The sequence below is a fragment of the Gavia stellata genome, chromosome 11 (genome assembly GCF_030936135.1).
Source record: "Gavia stellata isolate bGavSte3 chromosome 11, bGavSte3.hap2, whole genome shotgun sequence".
Classification (NCBI taxonomy): Eukaryota; Metazoa; Chordata; class Aves; order Gaviiformes; family Gaviidae; genus Gavia; species Gavia stellata.
The window spans coordinates 25,331,541-25,352,518 of NC_082604.1; the positions used below are offsets into that span (position 1 = coordinate 25,331,541).

General features: G+C 49.2%; 1 protein-coding gene across 5 annotated transcripts in view; it reads left to right on the plus strand.

Annotated features, from left to right (window-relative positions):
- The window catches only part of MECOM (MDS1 and EVI1 complex locus), a 194,639-nt gene that overhangs the window by 126,016 nt on the left and 47,645 nt on the right, over nucleotides 1-20,978 (plus strand). For all 5 annotated transcript variants that reach the window (XM_059822423.1, XM_059822425.1, XM_059822424.1 and 2 more), the window contains exon 2: nucleotides 19,506-19,640. The gene's annotated coding sequence lies outside the window, so the exon portion shown is untranslated. The remainder of the gene's footprint in view (nucleotides 1-19,505; nucleotides 19,641-20,978) is intronic.

A 20,978-nucleotide genomic window follows, 5' to 3' on the forward strand; every position in this document is an offset into this window, starting at 1 on the left:
GTGGAGTTGATGACCATGGCCACGCTGGGTTTACATCAGCATTGCTCCACTGACTGCAGTGAAATGGCATCAGCCAACAGCAAACCCCATCCTACACCTGAATGCAGGAGGCTTCAGAGAAGCAGATTTGACTCTAATGTTTAAACTATTGTTCAAGTATTTCTTTTTAGAAATTATTTCCTAAGTGAGAAGCTGGCAAAACCCCGCTCTCCCAGTATATGAAAACGTACAAGTAAAAAAGGAGGGAGAGAGAAGCAGACCTGGAGGACGTCCCAGGGAATGCCGTGAGCATAGGACCACACAGCGCTCCCATCTCAGGGGTGATCCCGAGGCCCCCCAGATCTGTTGTGTTTTGAACCGGTGGCATCTGGCACGTCCCCAACTCTGCAAACAGCGTCAGCCCCGCGTCTCGCAGCGCTCCCAGGGGTTCACCCTCGCACGAAGGCCAAGCCTTGCTCCGAGCCTCTTCGGCACGTGGCCACGAGGGTCTTGCATGGTGCTCTGGGACAGGCGAACAAGGCGATGTTGGTGTCGGACCAGCTCTGCAGCCTCCTGGGGACTCTCTGCCCAGAAACAGCTAAAAATATTTTTCCTAGTATATGACTTCACGGCACCAGCAGTGAGATACCATCTTGCCCTTTGTGTTCGGGCTGGATGACATTTTCTTCTTTCCCAAGCGGCAGGCAGCACGGCCCCGTCCCGGCTGGCAGGGAGGAGCGGCACAGCCCTCTGCCGCTGCCCGGCAGCTTGCCCAGATCTCCCCCTGATAAGGAGCAGGGAGCTGGGAAACTCCAGGCTGGTTTTCTCTTTCAGTGCCCGAGCTGGCAGTGTAGGTGCCGTCTTCTGCATTCGAGCTTGAAAGGGATTATTTTTGAGGACCGAGTGTGCTGTTTATGGAATAGCACTTGGCTTTGCTTTTCTTCCCCGGGAGCGTTAGGTAACAGGCATTTCTGTCAATACTCATTTTTGTTTATTTTACTCATTATTAAACGTGAGCAAACATTCAGGTTGGTGGACGTGCATGGATATATACACGTGCTGTGCTTATACCGCACACGCATGCACAGACTGCCGCTATCATTAGTTCGCTACCCGGGAGCCGGGAGTGCTTGAGAAGAGAGGCAGGAGGAAGGGCCGGCAGCTGGGTGCTAACGCGACCTTCCCAGCCCCGCGTCTGGAAAGGGTTTGAGGTCACTTACGTCCTTCTGACTGCACCTCGTATCACCAGCTGATTTGCAAAGAGGCTAATTTGAAAAGAATATCACTTTGGGTAATTTCACTTTACAGTCTTCGCCCCGGCTGAATTGGAGGGCTGCAGCAAGGTCAGGTCTAGCAGCTGGATTTACACCTGCATAGGCTGGGTCTTTTCAATGGCAGGTTGGGCCTCCCATGTGCAACCTGGGTGTAAAGTTTCCCTCATCTAAAAGCCCCATTGGTCGCTTAAATACTTCGTTTTCACAGCAAATATCACAGAATTTAGTATATTAATGGAGTCGGCGTCATAACCCTTAAATTTTGGAGGGTCAAATACTCACTGACTGTAACGCTAAGCTCCCCAGAGATTTGACGTATCTTGGCAGTGTATTTTTGTAGGTGTTGATAATTAATGGGATTAAACAAATAAGATGCTATCTGAAGCAGTAATATACCCCAGAAAAGAAGGGGCACAAAATGCCCCAAAGCATTAATTATTACCAAATGTACGTGAAAGGGGTACGGCTGGCATTTGCACAGAGGCACTTTTAAAACCGAAGGGCATCGTTTTAGGATTGGACCAAGTCGTTTATTTTGGGGGAAGTCTTAAGCAGAATCTACCCATTTGTGGGGTTTAAAGAGTTTGGTTCACTTATTTACTTTGGATTTTTGTGTTCACTTTCATCCCCTTTTGTACTTCCTTGGACAAAATCCAAACAGGCAGAGTAACTACAGAAAAGCTGTTCTCACCACAGGGAAATAATGTATTATGCTAATTCCAATTAAAGGAAATTTCTTAAACTGCAAATATAGCCTTCAAGAGAGAAATGAAAAGTGTGGAAATTAACATTCTTGCCAGATTTCCAGCTCAATTCTGCATACTCAGGGGGTTTGGGTCAGGCTCAGATAAGCATCCAAAATTTGGGGATGTTTATCCAAACCTTATTTCTGAACCTTCTAAGTTCACTCCTGACTAATCATAATGTAGTTAGTGGTAGCAGGATATGAATGTACAACGTTTAGCTTAGAAATTGGCAGCTCCTCATCATTTCACAGCTAGGAGCCTTTGACCAAATATCAACTCTGCTAACCAAAACAAAATAAAATAATGCCTTGACTTGGTCTCCAGCCATACCACCTTGTGCTACAGCCCTGGAAGATCTTCCAAGCAGCCTTTGGCTGGGGGACCTCCCGGGAAAATATTGATGTTACTGGAAGCATCCCTTGTGATTCAGGAGGTGACACTTTCCCCGGGTCGGTGTTGAACGTGCGTAACCGTTACATGTACGGAGGTGTTCTTTGAGATTTGGGAAATTTAAGAGGGCTGGTGGGTCATTAAAGATCTTTTCTGAAAGGCTCAGATGTTAACTCCATGTTCACCTGAAATGCTAATGCAATAACCAACCATGTGACATGGCCAGCGAGTTCCCAGCTGGAGGTGGCACTCCTCACTTCACTGGCTCCCTGCTCCATCCCCAGGCTGTTCGCCTGTTCAGTCGTGAAGGATGCGAGTTCCCTGTAGAGTTTAACGTTGAAAGTGTTTGGGGTATTTTTTCAGTGAAATGAGTGGAAGATGATTGAGGGTCATGAATTAGCTCCTGAAGAAGCAGGCTTTTTTCTCTGTTGGTCACTGCTTTTGCCATCACACCCTTTGCTTTAAAAATAGGAGCGGGGAGCTGTGTCTTGCTGCCCTGCTATAGGCACCTCCCAGCTTACTGTACACTTTACCATAAAGTAGCAAGCCATAATATTAGCGAAGGAGATGCCATAGATTTATCCTCCGTGGGTATCACCCTTCAAAACACCACCAGGCTGGCCCCCAGCCGCTCACCTATCTTTTTTCCCCATACATTTTATTTTAGTCAAGGGGTGTCACCCTAAGAAGCTGTATCTGATTTTTATTCTGGCATTGACATTCATGCCAGGAATAAATCCATCCAAGTGCAAATTCTTTCCAAGTAAAAAAGCACTGAAATGTTCAGTGAAGCTACACCAGAAACGAATTTCACCACATGAACTTGAATTGCAGGTATATACTCTATCACCTGAAATCCCTTCAGATTTGCTTAGACTTACCTCTGAATTACAGATATTAAATCTGCAAGATTGTAATAGAATACATCCTATTGAAACTTCTATTTTAAAGAAAAAAAAATCTGTCAATTGAGAGTAACAACAGACATCATGGTGGAGTCACCCTCACTGGGGGTGTTCAAGGAACGTGTGGACGAGGCATTGTGGGACATGGTTTCAAGGGCATGGTGGGGTTGGGGTGGTGGTTGGACTTGATGATCTTACAGGTCTTTTCCAACCTTAGCGATTCTGTGATCATAAAAACACATTAAGAAATGTTCAAAATATATTTGAATATAGTCCTTATGGCTACAGAAAATACTAGTTTTTTTAAAAGTTCAATGATTACTTACTCAAGACATTTTGTGAAATACATTTTATAAAACACTGCTTATATTCTTGCCGTTTCTCTCACATCTCTCTCCTGAAATCAGCAGAAACTTACTTTCTACCAGACCCTCTATTCACCAGCAGCACAGATGTACAACTGTGAAAGATTTTTACAGTGTCAATGTGACAGTTTAAACTAAGCACCTGTTTCCATCTAGTGTAGATTTGGCAAGATGCTAGCTTCAACGTAGCTTATGCCACTCAGATGTCAATTTTTTCTTCATTAGGCCAATATTTTAGCAAACTACACCATGCTCTAAAATTTGCATCAATTTCCCATCACGTTTACTCTTTTTTTTTTGTAGTTACCTTCTCCTTCCAAGGGAAATGAGCAACTCTTCATACACTGCTTTTTTCTCTTCCCAACACGAATCGATGCATGTTTGCTTTTGAAGTGGGTATTCAGGTTGGAAAGCGGATTGTGTGTGTGTGTGCGCTCTATAGCATCAATGCCCTGTGGCAGCTGCATCACGAGCATTTTGGCATCCTGCAGGATGGAAGCTTGTGGAGGGTCACTGCCCAATATATTCAGTACCTGTTGCTCTCGATGTCATCGAGAGGTCTGCAATGATGTGGCCAAGAATATTTAGAAGGAACAGAGAGAAAATCTGAATTGCCTGCTGCTTGTAGAAATAGTTTTTGGGAGTCATAGTTGTAGCTGGTTTTGGTTTTAGAAAAAGCAGAAACAGCAGAAAAACCGTTCCAAACAGTTGTGAAGACAAGATGGGCTTCTGTAATTTCAGGGAGAAAAATCGGAAAATCATGTAACATATGACTGTTGATAACTGCAAGAGGAACAAATGCTTTCCATCCCAAAACACATTGTACCATCAGTGTTTCAACAGCGCCTATTTAGACATTAAAAAGAAGACATTTTTTATTATGATTTCTGCCTTGGGCTCTGATCAGCAATGTAGAAAAAGCAAGCAGGAGTGTTTGGTTGCTTATCCTTCCTTCTTGTTTCCTTTTACTCTAAGTTCTTGAAAGGTCATAAAATAGAGAAATAAAAAAGCCACTGAAGTGTAGTTTTGTTAACTTTATCTGCTGAACATTAGACATTGTTTCAAATTTCTTATGGTACATAAAATGTTTTGCCTTGCTGTATCATGTATACAGAACTTCAAAAAGTAAATGAGACAGCTCAGAAAACGTAATGGATGTGTAATAACAGCTCTTTAGATCTCTTGTTTTTAGCTTAGCATCTTTTCGTTCCTAAAGGTGCTTTTAACATGATATCTAAAACTATTTATGAAGTCATTTATTTTTGCACGGTGATAGGTCTTATTTTGTAATTAGCCCATGCTTTCTATCTTGCTGTGTGAGTCCCCCTGAAATGGTGTTTAGTCTTCATCGACCCTTTTTGTTTCCCTTCCAGAAGGCATTCACCCTAATAACTTCCATTTCACGGATGCAGTACATCCTAGCTCCCTCCGGCACCTTCTGCAAAAACATTTTGAAATCATTGCATTGGAACAGAGTTCAGTTCTTTTTGTTGGGCATTTTCAACATAAAGAAGTTTTCCTGTTTGCCTTAAATTCATTCATCACACGAATTTCAGCTGATGGTTTTTAACCACTTTTGCTCCACATCCTGTTACCGTGGGCCACAGCGGTGCTGCGTAAGGGCTGTCAGCAGGAATGCAGCCTGCCAGCAGCAGGCACATGGGTAGAGACCGGCTCTGCCCCATCTGGCTGGAACTTCAGGCAGAACTGCATTGCTAAATCATGGTTTACTCTAGCTGGGCATCTCTAGCGCATCCAGACCCAATTTATTCGGATGCAAACGGGTGTGAGCTCAGTGGGCACGGCAGCATCGCTGACACTCTCTAATCCGCTATCGTTTGCATATATGCAATCCCGTGAAGTTAACAGGATTTCCCTGACGCGCTTGCCAGCAGTAGCAATGGCATTGGTTTCCTCTAATATGTCAAGCAGGGCGCTGTTAATCAGTCACCGTCGGGCTTTTCGTGCCAGCTACTCTGCTCATTCTGCTGCTGCGTGCAGGAGCGGCTGCAGCGGGGAAGGTCTTTGGGTGCCAGCACGGGCCCCAAAAGCTCATGGGGTAAACCAGAAGAAATTCTAATGTTGAGTGGGAAATTTTCTCCACTCCTCCTAAGCCAGCACAGAAGGATGTTTGAAGGCACGGCCACTGGGTGCGAAACACCTGGGTGCGGTGGCTGCACACAGTCCCTTGGGGTGGCAAAGCCTCCTTGGAAAGCTGGGGGGTGGCTCCAGATCCAGCGGGGACAGCGGGGTCGTGGCATTTATGAACTTCATCCTCGTGTATTAATGACCCTGGGTATCCTGCGGCAACTCTTTGCACACAAAACTCCTCGGGACGTGACCAAGCACGTGCCTGCTGAAATGTGTCTGCAGGGGCCAAAGGGGGTGGTAGTGGTGGGACCCTGCTCAAGTGGCCTGGAAGCGCCGGGAAGCTGGGAAGGAAAGGTACGGAGAAGAGCTTGATAAATAAGATGATGTGAAACTGAATCACTGCACAGAGATGAATCAAAATTATAAAATCAATAGGTATTGATCTGTATATATCACACAAATAACTGTGCCTGAAGAGGTGCCCAGATTTAACATGCTGATTATAGGGCGGTCAGTAGAAATAACTTGAGATCTGAAGAGCTATTACATTTTAGCTGTTCAGTGCTGCAGCTGAAGCTGATAATATCTTAGTTGAAGTCTCTTTCAAATTTTTTCCTGCTTGAAGTTCTTGGTAACAAGTATATTTAATCAACAAACCAAAACCTACGAACAGATTTTTGGCTTATAAAATACTCTTGAGCCATCCAAAGCTGGAGTCCAAAGACTACAAATTCTTCTAAAAATATACACCTTTGATTTTAACTTCCATTTGCTTTTACTACTGGCCTCGCTCATGCAAGCCAAGGTCACTGCACTTCAGATGTGTCCGGTGGCCGCTTGGCCACTGTCAGGAGTTGCGATGAATAACCGGGAACACCATCCGTGGTCACCAAACCCTTCATGTGGCTGGTTGGAAATCAGGGCAACAAAGTCTTTGTTACATCCCATTCATATATATCCTGTTTATACCTTATTCTTTTTGTACCCCTTAAACTGGTGGAGCTGTACGGTATCAAAAGGAGCACGGATTTACTGGAGTCTGTCTTTGCTTCTGGCGTTGACTTTTCTCCCTCTTTCCCATCAGTAGATGTATTAACGGAGGAAGGATGTGCCTAACTCTCAATGTGGCGAGTAGCTGTCACTATGATTGCTTTCTTCAAGATTATCACGGTGTTCTTTGTCCCCACATTTTGCCCGCTAAACCCAGGGTAAATACAAATCTAATAGATGTGTAAAAAGGTCTTCAGAACCGGTTACTTGTCATACATGGGCAAGCATAGTCTGAAACTGCTGCAGAATTACTTCCCATCTTTATTCATGGATTGATAACGTTCATTTTCCTTTGCTGGATTAGATTTGCCGAGTAGATTTCTGGGCATATAAATGATATTTTGGAATGAAACCCTCACGTTTTATAAATCATTCAAGCCTATTCAGTTTCTTCTTTCCATAGAAGTATTTCCTGGTCCACAACAACCTCAATCTAAAGCTACTGTTTTCTGTTTGAGACAAAATTAATGAATTAACTTAGAGAGTTAAAGAAGAATTAAGTAATTCTGAAGTGCTAAAGAGCACTCACAGCTCCCACTTTCATCTTTTATGGCATTGTTAAATATACCACAAGCACTAGGGAAAATTGTGGTCATTCATATTGTAACGTTTATTTGTACTTTATTGCCCAAGATGACAGATTTCCTTCATGCAATACACAACTGGTTTGAGCTTCTGTTCACCGCACCTGGCAAGGGATCTTCTATCTTCGGTTTATTTCTAGAGGTGTCACAAACATTGCATTAAAATTATGGCATGCACAAGTATCTGGCATATCCTGAGATTCTTGCAGGTTCACAGAGGCACCACGCTTCGGTTTGATCCAGACCTTGTCCAAGGGCTGCAGCCCTGACGTGCTCCAGCCCCCCGGTCCTGGAGCTGAAGGCAGTGGGGAGATCTAGGAATTGCTTTCATCTGGAGATGGAGCGGTTCCTCCATCTACAGCCCTGGGGCAGTCAGGTCTGGGCTGAGTGTCCTGTCCAATCCTGGGACTATACAGCAATTTTGGGTGGAAATTGCACTCTGTCTGGGCTGGATCAATGCTTTTGGCCACCAGTTCAGCTCCAAGGTAGCCAGCTGTCTTATGTCAGTGCTGTCTTCAGCATTTTGAGCTGCTGACGCTTCCCTGTTGAATGTGTGACCACCTTCCCAGGCAGCGTTCTCACTCTCTCCTTGAAAAGCCAACAGAGATGACCACCTCCCTCAGTCGATACATCCCAACCTCAGCAAATCCCCTGCTTTGCCCCGTGTGAGAACCTGGCCTGAAGGATGCACAGGGAAGAGTTGTGTAAAGGGAAGGAAATTATCCTAAGTGTCATATTTGCTATACTGGATTCTCAGCAATACAGGTCATAGTCTCTGAAATCCCTCCTGGTGGAAAGATACCTATTCGTAATACATTGGCTCATTTTGCTTACATGGCCCCAAAAAATCGCAACCTATCTTGAGCACATGCCCATGCCCCGCTGCTTTTTGCAGTCACTTAGTGAGGTGTGGCAGCGGCCGGTGGTGTGGTTGGGGCGGTCTCTCCCCGGCTCTGCCTGGTGAGGATCGTGATCCGTCTTACGTTCTGCACTTGCATGATTGCTAGGTGACTCCTCGCAACTAGACTTGACATCATGAACTCCGTTTCATATTTCTCCTGCAAAAGTGGAAGGCAGAGTTTTATGTATCCTCCCCAAAACTGTTTCTATAGGAGGAGGTTTTGTTTATGGTACCAATCAGCACAACGTGCTTACGTTTAAAGATCTGTTCCAAAGCATCAACTGTTCATTTCCAAAGCTAAAATATTTTCCTAGCTAAAAAAGGGCGATAAAGTACAATTTCTGCTACAGATGAGCCATATTAAAGCATGCAGAGCTGTTTTAACTGGCAGAGACCAAGCAGACTCCCCCTATTTATCCATGGGAAGCCATGAACACCAGCGGGCAGACGGGAGTTTCTGTTCCTTACATTCAAAGGAAAGAAGTAAAAAGCGACTTCTCAGTGAATGAAAGTTATGGGAAAATATTGCACGAGGTTCCTTCCCAGCCCGCCACCAATTTTCTCTGTGAGCAAATCTCCATATTCCATCCGTCAAAACAAAACTGTAATCTTCCCATCCAGCACACTTTTTATCCCATCCATGCCAGCTGTAAGCTTTTCAGGGCAGAGACTTGTGTTTATTATTTTTCTACCCATGAAGGGTCCCAGTTTCAATTGGGGCCTCTAGGTGCTGCTGTAATACTAATAATACTAATACTCATAATTCTGCTAGTGGCAAATTTAGCCCATCATCTTAGGCTTAAATAAGTTATATGGAAAAATGGTTATAAAACAGTCTCCGTCCTCCTTCAAATTCTGCAGGTCATTTTGCATCTGCAAAACTCAGTTTATGGATTGATATGCATCTTATATGTTGTATCTTGGGAATGTTTTCCTATGAATCTCACACAAAATCTGCAGCATGACTTGTGGATAAAAAAGCCACAGGAAAGAAATGCCTGAAGCTGTACCACTTACCTCCCTCCTCCTTCACATGCACACATGCCCAACTGCTTGCTTTTTTTTCCCCCCCTTGTTTTATCAGTATGGTGCTAAATTACCAAGTTTGAAATTTCTTCAGCAAATAAGGGATGCATGCCAGAACACAAGTGCCCCGAGGGATCTGAGTCTTAGGGGAAAAAGCCCTTAATTTCCAAGTTTATAGGTAGCAGCATTTTCTTGAAATTGGAAAATGTTCAACTCATTTATGAAAGAAATCTGCCACAAGGATATGCTGATGTTCACAGCTATTTCATTAATAACCCATTGTGATCAACACACATTTTTTTGGTTATAGGACAGGTTTATTTTGACACCTGTATCAAATATACTCTGACCCCCCCCCTCCCCTAGAGATTTTCCCGGTGAGCAAAATCTCCTCGTTGTGCAAAATCTCTGTAGTGCAAACGAGGTAGCTCTCGGAGTAAGATTTTTCAAAATTAATCAGGCACCTTTACCCATGTGTGACTAATTTATGTGGAGAAGCACTTCAAATGCACGCCCAGGCGGGCTGCAGTGCAGGCACAGGCTTAGTTAAGCATTTACTGGTCAGGACCCTGCTTTCCCCACCCAGGGTGGGTGCACACAGCCGGCTCTGCCCGCCGATGGTGGGGAACCTGGCCCACTCACGTGGCACCTGTGGCCCAAATACTTTACGACTTAATCCCGGGGAGATTGCCGGAGCACAGGATAAGGATCAACCTTGCGTGTTGCTCCACCGCCTGAATAAATTAGAATTCCTGAACTCCAGTCCTCGGACTTACCTACCAAGGATGACTCAAAATGTTGACGGGGATTTTAACCTATTTATAGTTTCCTAACAAGCCTGTAACAAAGAATTCTCCCTCTCCTATCCCCATGTAAATAATATCTAACGCTACTGTCCGGGCTTGGCAGGGCAGCAATGTTTCTGAGGCGGTGTGGATCCTTAGCCTGCCTTTAGCAGGGTATCTCTCCGCTCGTAGGCAAGCGCCTTGCAACCCAAAGAGGATTAATCGTTGCTATTAGAGCCCTTGCTTTCCTCCGCAACCTTCTCTTCCCAGGGATGATGAGTTAATTCAGCTGGAACAATGTTAGTTCATCAATTTTTGTGGTTTATCTGAAAATCGAATAGCAGTAATTTCATAGGCCAGCTGACTTAATGCCCGTTTAGTTCAGGTTTTAGACAACTCAGGTCGATGATCACAAGGGGTTTAATACAAAACGTAGGTGGGATGAAACTGTAACGCCGATGCTTTCAGGCAGGTTTTGCTTCGCCGCTGCAGGAGCGGGTTACGTTGGCTGTCTGCACGTGTGGTTCCGCGTGTAGGACGTGTATCCGCCTCTTCTGAACCTCCCCTAGAACCATCCACACGTGTACATTTAAAACAGCAAATGCAAACCTGAAAATTTTAAAATGAGTGTTTGACTTTTTATTGGGTGATAAATTGCTTCTTACTCTTATAAAGTCCGCAGGTGTTTATGTCCACTCTTGTACGCCTAGTTAAAACTCTGGCTACAATAGGAATGCTTTGAAAATAGCCAGTCACTCCTAAAATTGATTATTAAAATAGAATTACCTGTTATGCATCACATTAATTCTTGTACTGTAAAGTTCTGTTGTTTAACCCTTCCGATCCCTTCAGCCTGGCATTTTCTCTGCTTTGGTTGTTTTCTTTTCCACCCTTTTGCTTTGCAAATTCTGTTGCCAGACTCTGGATAGTGCTGAGACCTGCATGGTACCCCAGGGCTCACTGCCACGCACCCTTCCTGCACGGCTCTTCTGATGCCACGGCGGCCTCTGGGGCTGGAAAAGCTCTTCCAAAGCAGGCCCTCAGACTATTTGGCAAATGAGAAGGCTTGAAAATTAAAAATTTGGGAGAAGTGAGGAGTTAATGGATCCCTGTTGAATTCTTATACACATACATACAAAGGAAGTCTGCAAAATCCTTTTACCGTGCTTTGTATCGCCCAGGGATGGTGCCTTCCCGGGGAGTGTTTTTTAGAGTTCTTCCATTTTTAGAGCAGTTTCTGCAAAACAGTTGTGTTTCCAGGCAGAGAAACAGTGGTTACATCAGGTGGGAGCCTCCGGCCACCCCACGTACAGCCTCCGTCTGCGGGGTCCCACTGCTCGATCTCTGGATGAGCAAATTGTGGGAAGCAGGAGTGGGCACAAACCTGGTATAGATTTATTCAGTTGTATTTCAGCAAGAATAAACGAGGCAGCGCTAAAAAAAGCCCCACATAAAACTTTTTTCGGTCATGCTGGTAGGCTTTAGAGTGCTATGCTCAAAGTCTTTCACTCTTTGGGTGGTTAAGAGAGAAAAGAGCCCTTCCAGGCTGCCCAGCACATGGGGAGAGATGCAGAATAAGGGCAGCGCCAGTGGAGTTTCCCAGATTCTCTAGAATTTTGGCTTTCTTTCAAAACATGGGAAAGGTAAAGCACAGGAAAACACACAGCTTCTGGGTGGACAGGAGGCCAGCACCCACATCAATCAGCCGCTGCCTTAAATTGCCCTGTCTCTAGTAGGTGTTAAAACGAGCTAGCTAACACGGGTTTCTCCCCTGACTTTTCTCTTAGCACAGACGCGTGCCAAACTCGCCCGGCGGGGACTGTCTCGCCCTGCGGGTGCAGTAACCCTGAGCGCGAGAAGGGCCCGGGCTGGATTTGGAGGCTTCCAGACTCTTCTGTAATGGAAGTAATGAACACTATGAAGGAAAACAGCGACAGTCCTCTGCATCCAGCGCCAGAGCACGCGCCTTGGCAGGGAAACCTGGGGGAAGATTTGGAGGAGGCAAACGAGATTTTCTCCCGTTGCAAGGAGTGTGCTCACAGCGGGGGCTGGACAAGCAGCACCGCATCCCTCAGCATCAAATTTTGGGTTTGGCTGTAAGGACCATGGTTTGTTTGCAATAAGGAGTTATAACATCTCTTCCTGCCATGAGGAAGGGCAGTTTCTGCAGGGTTTCCATGCTTTCCCCCCAAGGCAGGAGCAAATTCATCCAGGCAGCTGGATACTAGTCACTGGCCCATTTTTACATCTTCCTGACTGATGGAGAAGTAAATCTGCTGCGATCTCCCTTCTTCTCTTGGTACGCAGTAACACCCGAGATGCACAAAGATTCAGACTCGAACCCCAGCGGGACGGCTCGGTGCCTGCCAAAAAACTCCTTCCCACCAGGCAGCCCCTGCTCAGGAAGTTTCCCCTCGTCAATCAGCCGTTACGGCACCCACACCTGCGGGGAGACCCGGGATGCGATGGAGCCACCGGCACATGCGGGTGCCCGGACGTGGCGGTGCCCGCCCCGGTGCTGGGCACACCAGCGGGTTTGCATGCGTGAGAGTGGGGCAGGACATGAGGGCAGTGGGTCTGCTGGGACCCTGCTCACGCTAGGATGGTGGGAGGTGAGAAAGAGGAGTTGTACTGTCAAGCTCAGATCCGGGTAAGAAGGAACGTATTATTTTAGAGCACGGATTTTAATAGGGGAGAAAAAGCGGATCCTTTCTGCTCAGTACTTGGGTAGCTGTTTGTCTTCTGCCAGTAGCAGCATCGCGGCTGCTCCAGACTGTGAGAGGGGGTGTGAGCGGGGAGTAGCACCCGTGGGAGCGCAGGGATGGCTTCACCCACACCCGGGCCCTACCAGCGCGGCGGCATCGCGCGAGTGCGCCCACCGTGCATCTGCTCCGCGTGGGTGCCGCACGCTCGCTGTGTGTATTTATTTATCCCAGCCATAAAGTGCCGTGCTGGGGGGGGTCACGCAGCGGTAGGAGAAGAGCAGACCTAACCACGCGCTGCCTCTGGGCACGGCTGGGGGCTGCCTGTGCTCTGCAGCTCCCCAAACACAGCGCTGGCCCCAGGGGAGTCGCAGAGGTCCTTCAGCTTTTTTATCACCTGCGCATGCACCACTCTAATTTTTTTGCGAGGATATGGGGTGGTTTATTTTTTTCCCCTGAAGGCAGTCAGTATTTTCATCGGGGGGTTCTGTGTCTTTTCTGCATACTCCTCGTTTCAGACTGGTAAGTGCCCCTCGCTGCCTGGCTGTTGGGGGGACAGCCCGGCTGGGTGCCCCACCGCAGCTGGAGGCTTCGGGCTTCGCGCCCCACAGTTGCCGAAAGGGGACCTCCTTCCGCCGGCGGGGTGAGCCCCGGGGGTCCCCAGAGCCCCGCGCTGCCCTGGGGAAGGGGGTGCCGGCTGCAGCAGAGCACTGATCCCCCCGTGTCCCGTAGCCGGGCTGGGGGGAGGAAACCCACCCTCCAGCAGTGCCGGCAAAGCTAGCCTGACCCGAGCAAATGAAAATAATCAGAAGTAATTAGAAGCGTGCTGGACTGCTCCTCGGAGATCTGTGCGAGAGAATAAACATGCCGGAGCCCTCCGAGCCACTGCAAAGGCCCATGTCTGAGCTGTTAGGTGCCCTGACCTTGTCCACATAAAGACGTGATTTATGAAGTGCAGGGCACAGCAGCAGGGCTTCTGTCTTCTCCAGAAGAACCAAATTACTGAGGTGGAGATTAACATGCTTTCAGTTGGGCCCATTTCCAGACCAAGGGAAATTTTTTATTTACATTTTTTTACCTTTAATTTCCTCCTCCTCTCCCTCACTTGAAAACTGCCTTTTGGCCGGGAGGGACGAGCCCGGCAGCGTGTGAGGGCAGGAGGGGTGGCCGGGACGGGGGACCGGTGCGGGGGGCCACGGCAGCACCGTGATGCCCGCCACCACCGCCGCTCCTTCGCGCGAGGGTTGGGAGAGGTCCGGCTCTTCCCTCTGAAATAAGCAGCAACACTCGTGGTTTTGTTTGATTTTATATTAAGTCGGTATCCACAACGCAGAGCGGGAGGAATTAACACGCAGAAATTGTGTCGCCTTTCCTGCTCGTCGCTGTTTTCCCGGGTATGTCCCAGAGCGTTTGGGTATGTCGGAGGGCTGTTGTTTTCCGCGTGTTTGCTTTGCTTTGCTTTTCCTTTCCCTCCCCTGCCCCCCCGGCTTGATATACTCGCCCAGTGTTTTAAACACTCACCGCAGTGTTAGTCAGGATGCTCAATGTTGTGTTTAGTCACCTTGAGAAATATAACATTAAACCCCACTTAAAAATGTGGTTATGAAGTGGCTTGCTCTATAAACGTAAGGATAATATTAAGCCTAATATGAACATTCACGGTGTTTTAAACAATCGCCAGCGACTCGTCTGATTTCTCACCATTGTCCTCTGCAGTGTTTGGCCACAGGAAGCCCATTAAAAGTGGACAGTGCAGTTATTTCATCTGGCTTTGGCTGAGCTGCTTTGCTTTGCCTTAATGATGTGCTGGAATGCACGATGCCCATAGGGTCTCCATTATGAGAACTTTTACTTCTGGGACGACCATGAAGTTAAAGGCTTAAAAGAGGCATCAGTTTACAGCCTGGTGGGAATTACTAGCAGACTCGAGGACTAACTCCTTACTGCCTCCACTAATATAGCAACTTATTTTAAATAAACAATTGCAAAAGGGACCCTGTGGAAATATTTGGGCCTCCCGAAGCGCCCACCGACCCGTCCAAGGGGGGACGGAGAGGCTCTGGGCGGCTTTAAGAGGTTCTGGCTTGGCAGAAAGAAAAAATAAGTGTGTGTGGCTCCAGCGTCCCCTTGCATGACCCGCGGCTCGGCTCGGCTCGGCGCGGCTCGGCTCGGCGCGGCTCGCCCCCCCAGCGCCTCCCGCCGCGAACCCCTCCGGCTCGGGGGCATGTGCCTTCCTCCTCCTCTTCCTCCTCCTCCTCCTCCTCGGGCCCCGCTCCCTTCCGCCCGGCTGGGGCAGAGCCGAGCCGCCGGGAGCGGTGCATGAAGTGGAACTACCAAAAAAGTTGGGGGGGGGGGGGGGGGCGGTTTCCCCCCGCAAAACGGGCAGCGGCGGGCCCGCAGCTGCGCACCGCCGGCCCTTCCTCCGGCCCCGCGTCCCGCGGCGGCCCCGGCCCGTGTCCCGGCGGCCAGCGCCACCTAGCGGCCGCGGGCGGCGCCTTGGCGGCGGCGGAGCCCCGGTGCCGGTCGGCCCCGCTTCGCCGGTACCGGGAGGCCCTTTTGTTTATCCACCGGCGTTTCCTCCTTTTGTGGCCAAGCGGGGCGGGGGGGGGGGGGGCTCCGGCTCCTATCGGGGCCGCTGATCAGGCCTGTGGGCTCGAGCAATCAGTTTCCCAGATTACTTGTATTTAATACACAATGCATCATAAAACAAATCCCTCATCCTGACAGGAAGAAAATAGAACAGCTCATAGCTCGAGCCGGTCCAATTTATGGCTAAATTAAAAAAAAAAAAAAAAAAAAAAGAGAGGGAGAGAAAAAAAAAATAATAATAAGAAAAAAAAAAGCTCCAACAATGGGCGAGCGGAGGGAGGGCAGGAAATCAATGGTCCGGCAAACCGGGCGGGCGGCGCGGTTCTCAGGCCCGGCTGCTATGGGAATCTCCCACCAGGTTTTTTGAGGTTATTGACAAAGGATTTTTATTTTTTGATTTTTTTTTCCTGTCCTACCTACCACCACTGCGTGCAGGGTTGGTTTTTTTTTTTTTTTTTACCCCTTCTCTCCCCCCTCCCCGCCTCGAACAATAGCTATTATCTGAAATAACAGTTCAATGTCACAGATAACAGGCCGCTGAGACGAATTAATCATCATCTCTTGTCACCCGGCTTCTCGCCCTCCCCCTGCCCTCCTTCCCCGGCCCCCTCCCCGGCCCCCCGGGAAAGAAAAATCGCCTTTTAGTCTGAGAAATATATTTGCACTTGGGAAAAAAAAAAAAAAGTGGGTGGCACTTTTGGATGGTGCAATAAAAGATACAGTTCAGCCCTCTCCCCCCCCCGCTCTCTTCCCCCCAACACACAGATAGACGCGTGTCTTGCCGTAGTTAGCCCGGACGGTGCCAAACTTTGCGGGCCGGTTTGCGGCTTTGCGTCGCGGTGGGGTTTCGGGGCCGTTCGGCGATGCCGGGAGAGCCCCGGAGCCGGCGGGGGCTGCGGCTGCCCCGCGGGTGGGAGCGGGCCCGGCCGCCGCCCCCGCCGCCAGGCTGAGCCCAGCCTCCCGCCGGCTCCATTCATGGGATTCGTTACCGAATAAATAAATAAAAAAAAAATAAAAATAAAAACCGTTTAGGAAGCGCCGGCAAACGGGGCGGTGGTTCCGCGGCACCAAACGGGGTCGTCGGGAAATTGGCCGGGGGGGGGGGGGGGGGGAGAAAAACAAAAGTTGCGTTTCATTAAAAATTATTATTAATAACCACTGTGACGGCGATGACGAGGATAACGAGCCGGGCGCGCTGGCTCCGGGAGCGCCGGGAGAAGCCGTCGGGGCGAGCGCGGCGCGGCTCCCCGCCCGCCGCAGTCCCGCTGCGGGGCCGCCGCGACGGCGCTCCCGGCTGCGGGGAGCGGGGGGCGAGCGGCCGGGCGGCGGCGGGGACTGCCGGCGTATAAATAGAGGCGAGCGGCGAGGGCCCGAGGCACCGCGCACCGCCGCGGCAGCCCCCCGCCGGCCCCGGGCGGGGGATGCGGCCGGGGGCGGGGGGGGCCGTCCCCGCGGGCCGCCGCTGAGCCCCCGCGGCGGGGCCGCTCCTCCGCGACCTGGCGGTGACCCCCGGCCGCGGGGCCGCTGTCGCTTTAAGCGCGCCGGGAGCGCCGCCGCCGCCGCCCGGGACGGGGAGGGGGGGGGCGGTGGTGGGGAGGGGGGGCGGCCGCCGGCGCGGCCGGGGCTGTCCCGCTTTAAAGAGACAGTGCCCGAAAGGGGAGCGGCGGGCTGGCAGGACCCGACGGGGTGGGCGGGGAGGGGGGGCGGGCAGGGCCGGGCCGGGCCGGGCGCTGCCCGGGGGTGCGGCGGGGGAGAACGCCGCGGGCAGAGTGCGGGGGTGGGGAGGGGGAGAGCCGCCCGCCCACGCACGCACACTTTTCTCCCATCCCCGGCGGAGAAGTGAAAGAAGTTTGTTTTGTTGAGCGGTGTGCGGCGGGTTTTTTGTTGTTGTTGTTGTTGTTGTTTTTCTTTTTTTTTTTTCCCCCCCCTTAGAGAGGGCCGTGTGGTTTTGGGGTTGCGCGTTTGGGGTTTTTTCCCCCCTTTCCACCCCCCTTTTCCCGGTAACTCTCTCCGCACACACCCCCCCCAAGCCAGCCGGTAAGACCAGGAGGGGCCGAAAGGGGAAGGTGATGGCGAGCCGGCAGAAACCCGCCGAGCCCCGCCGCCGCTGAGCCCTCCGGGGCCGCCCGCCGCCTCCGGCCTCCCCGGGCCCCCGCCGCCCCCCGACAAATGGTGGAGCGCACCGCGCCCGCGCAGCGCCCGCCGCAGCCCCGGACCCCGACGGCCGCGGCCTCCGCCCGCGCTTGACGCCAAGATGTTGCTTCCAGCCGCCTGAAGGATATTTTTCCCTCTCCCCCCCCTCCCTGCCCCCGCAGGCTCCCGGCGACACAAGGTAAGAGCGGCGAGCGCGGCGGCGGCGCTGCCCACGGCCCCGCGGGACGCGGCCGCGCTGCCCCGTCGGTGCCCGCCGCGCCGCCGGCCCCGGGGCAGACCCTCCTCCGCCGGCCCGGGGGGTGGGGGGTGAGCCCCCCCTTCCCCCTCCCCGGGGCAGAGCGGGGGTTGCTTTGAAAGGGAACATTAAATGCCCCCCTTCCAGAAAATAATCGGAGGTGCGGGCGGCGGGGCAGCGGGCGCGCCCGCGGGGGATGGAAGTCGCCTTGCGCGGCCGCGGAGCGCAGGCGGCTCCGCTGGGCCCCGCCGGGATTTGGGGTGCCTGGGGGTTTGGGGTTCCTTTTTTCCCCCTTCTTTGCCGGGGGGGGAGGCTGCTCGGGAGGAGGGGGGAAACCCGGCTGTCCCGGCGCAGCGCTCCGCGGCCCCGGGCGGGCAGGAACGCGTTCGCAGCCCCCCCACCCCCCCCCCCCAAACCACGGACGGGCCCGATCCTGGCGCCCGGGGGGGGGGCGGCGGGGCCGTGGCCGGCGCTGGGGGCGGTGACCCGGGCAGCGCCCGCCGTACCTGGGCTGCCCCGGGGCCCGGCCGCCCCCGCGGGGAGAGCAGCTCTCCGCGGGGCTCCTTTAATTAATGGGCGCGAGCGGGCTCGGGCTATATTGTGAGCCCTTGATAGGAAACTTCCGTGGGTTTTCATTAACTAAGTGGCAGACAATGCCGGGGTTCCCGGCCATTCAGCTCGGAGGCCAGAAGAGCTCTGGGGCTGGACGGGAATACAAACGTTTCCCGTCGGGGAAACAACCGCCCTCTCCCTTTTCTTTTCGTTTGGGGCGTGTGTTTTAAGTGTTTGGGTTTTTTTCCTAATAAAATGGGGGGGTTCGCTGCCGGTGCCCAGCCGGAGAAGTTAGCAATGTAGCAGTGAGCTGCCTGGGATGCTGTGGAAAGTTTAGGTTAGGCCGGTGGTAAAGCTTGCAAAGAAATAATGATATTCAGTCATATGTAATGATTAGTAATTTGTCATAATATTAGAATAGAACATCCTCTTTACCCTGTCCGCAAGCAATCTTATTATATTTGTTTATTGTCTGCATAATTGGAACCGTTTATTGGTATGTATTGAACACTGCCATGTTTTGCACGAGTGTTTACATTGTTTTTCATTTATTTTCTTTAGTTTGGCATAGGGCGTTCTATTATTTGCTTCAATTAAGGGAGTGATTTAAGTGTTGCACAGAAGGGCTCTTTGGGAAGCGTAATATTAAAACAAGATAAATAACTCTGCCTACCAAGTAAAGTTTGGTTCAGAGCAACAAATATGAAAAGACTAAATGGGTGCTGCAAGCAACGTGAATCCTGAAACAAAACACAACCCTCGAGTGAAGCCAACACCACCTATTTTAATAACTTTTGTTATATTCCCCGCCAGAATCATGTTTAATTAAAATAATAATTTAAAATGTAAATAGTCACTGATGTACGCCAAAAAAATCAGATCCCTCTTAAATAAACATAGTGTTTCTTAGCGATAATTAGGCAACCTCTCGATTACATGTAAATGTTTGTCAAGACGTTTTTCAGTACATTTACTGTCCTTTTATGAGTATGTACGTATTCTGACCGTTCTTTAAAAAAAAATCTTACCAGAGGAGCATATTTCTGAATAAACATGGCTACATTATTATTATTATTATTATTATCCATTTGTTTATCTGGAAACCTGTGATTTATCTTTGGATTAGTATGCCCAGGCAGCGACAGAAAGATTTACTCTTTCGTATTCTTCTTTTTAGATCTTGGATGAGTTTTGCAATGTGAAGTTCTGCATAGATGCCAGTCAACCAGATGTAGGAAACTGGCTCAAATATATCAAGTTTGCTGGATGCTACAATCAGCACAACCTTGTTGCATGTCAGATAAGTGATCAGGTATGTGGTGTTCACTTTCTGGACTTAATTTTTTAAGGAACTTTAAGGTGTCAATGGAAAAAAAACATATAACAGCAATTCACAACAGATTTTGGCCTGTTTGCTGTTGTGGCAAAAGATAAAGCACAGATGTGAAATGCAGAATAGAATAATTTTGATTATGGGCTATAGATGATATGAATTTTCTATTTTTCCACACTGTTTTTCAATTCATAAATAATCTTTTTTTTTTTTTTTTAAATCTTATACCTGATAAAAATTGGGACTGCTTTCTTAGGGATACAAAGCCAGAATTTGCTGATTTTGAATTAGCAGCATTTTTGGGGTCCTGTTCCAGTCCACTTGGATTGCTGCGTTAAACCCTTGAGTTGATCAGAAGCTGTAATGTGAAATTAGGGGAGAGAGTGGAGGGGAAGACATAAAAACTGATAATGCTACCAATGTCGTCTCATGTGTGGGGCTTTGGATTTGAATGCACACGTGCATGAATATTATTATGCCTTCCCATACGCTTTGCTGGAACTCGTAATACTTGCGTGCTGAACCAGGGTCTTCAGTGGTTTCCTTTTTCTTTTCATTTGTTGCACTTAAATCCACTCTTTGTTGGGCTGAAACGTTATTTGTCCTCGTGTGTTGGAAAAAAGGCTGGGATAGGCAGAAGAAGGACGCAGTGAAGCATTTTGTTTTCAGTTACGCTGATGAGTTATTAGGTGTTTCTTAAATCAAAGTTTGCTTTAGTCTGCGGATAATACACGCCGTTATGAAATATTTTAATGGGTGAAGTTAGGTTAAGAAAGCTATCCTTCTTTAAAGTAAAATACCTAAAATAGCAAAGCAACAACTGATTGTGGATTCTTCTTTCCAATTTAAACTTTGCTACCTGCAGCATAGGATTTGATTCATTTAATCAGTGTTTCATTTTTCACCACTTAATTAACTGTATCAGGTGAACGTTAAAGATTATCTTTAGCTGATTTAATTGCCTTGACAGTATTGAAAGAAGAATCACAACCAGACACAAAGCTTCAATTAGAAATCATTCTTTCCAATCAAATTCCTTACGTATAGGAAATGAATGGGAGGCAGCCTGCTATTTCCAGCACAGCATTATGTATTTCGCTCATGCGAGATAGTTGATTAAACAGGGTTTAAATAACTTTCTCAGAAACTACGACAGATTACTTTTTTTTAATTTTCGACTTCTACAATTCAGCCCTGAGCGCATGTAACACAGAATGAGCCAGCTGACTGAGATATAATTTCTTTTTTATATAGCAGCTGGTTTAACTAAAGAAACCATAAAGATTATTAGTAAATGCAAAATACATTTTCCAAGTT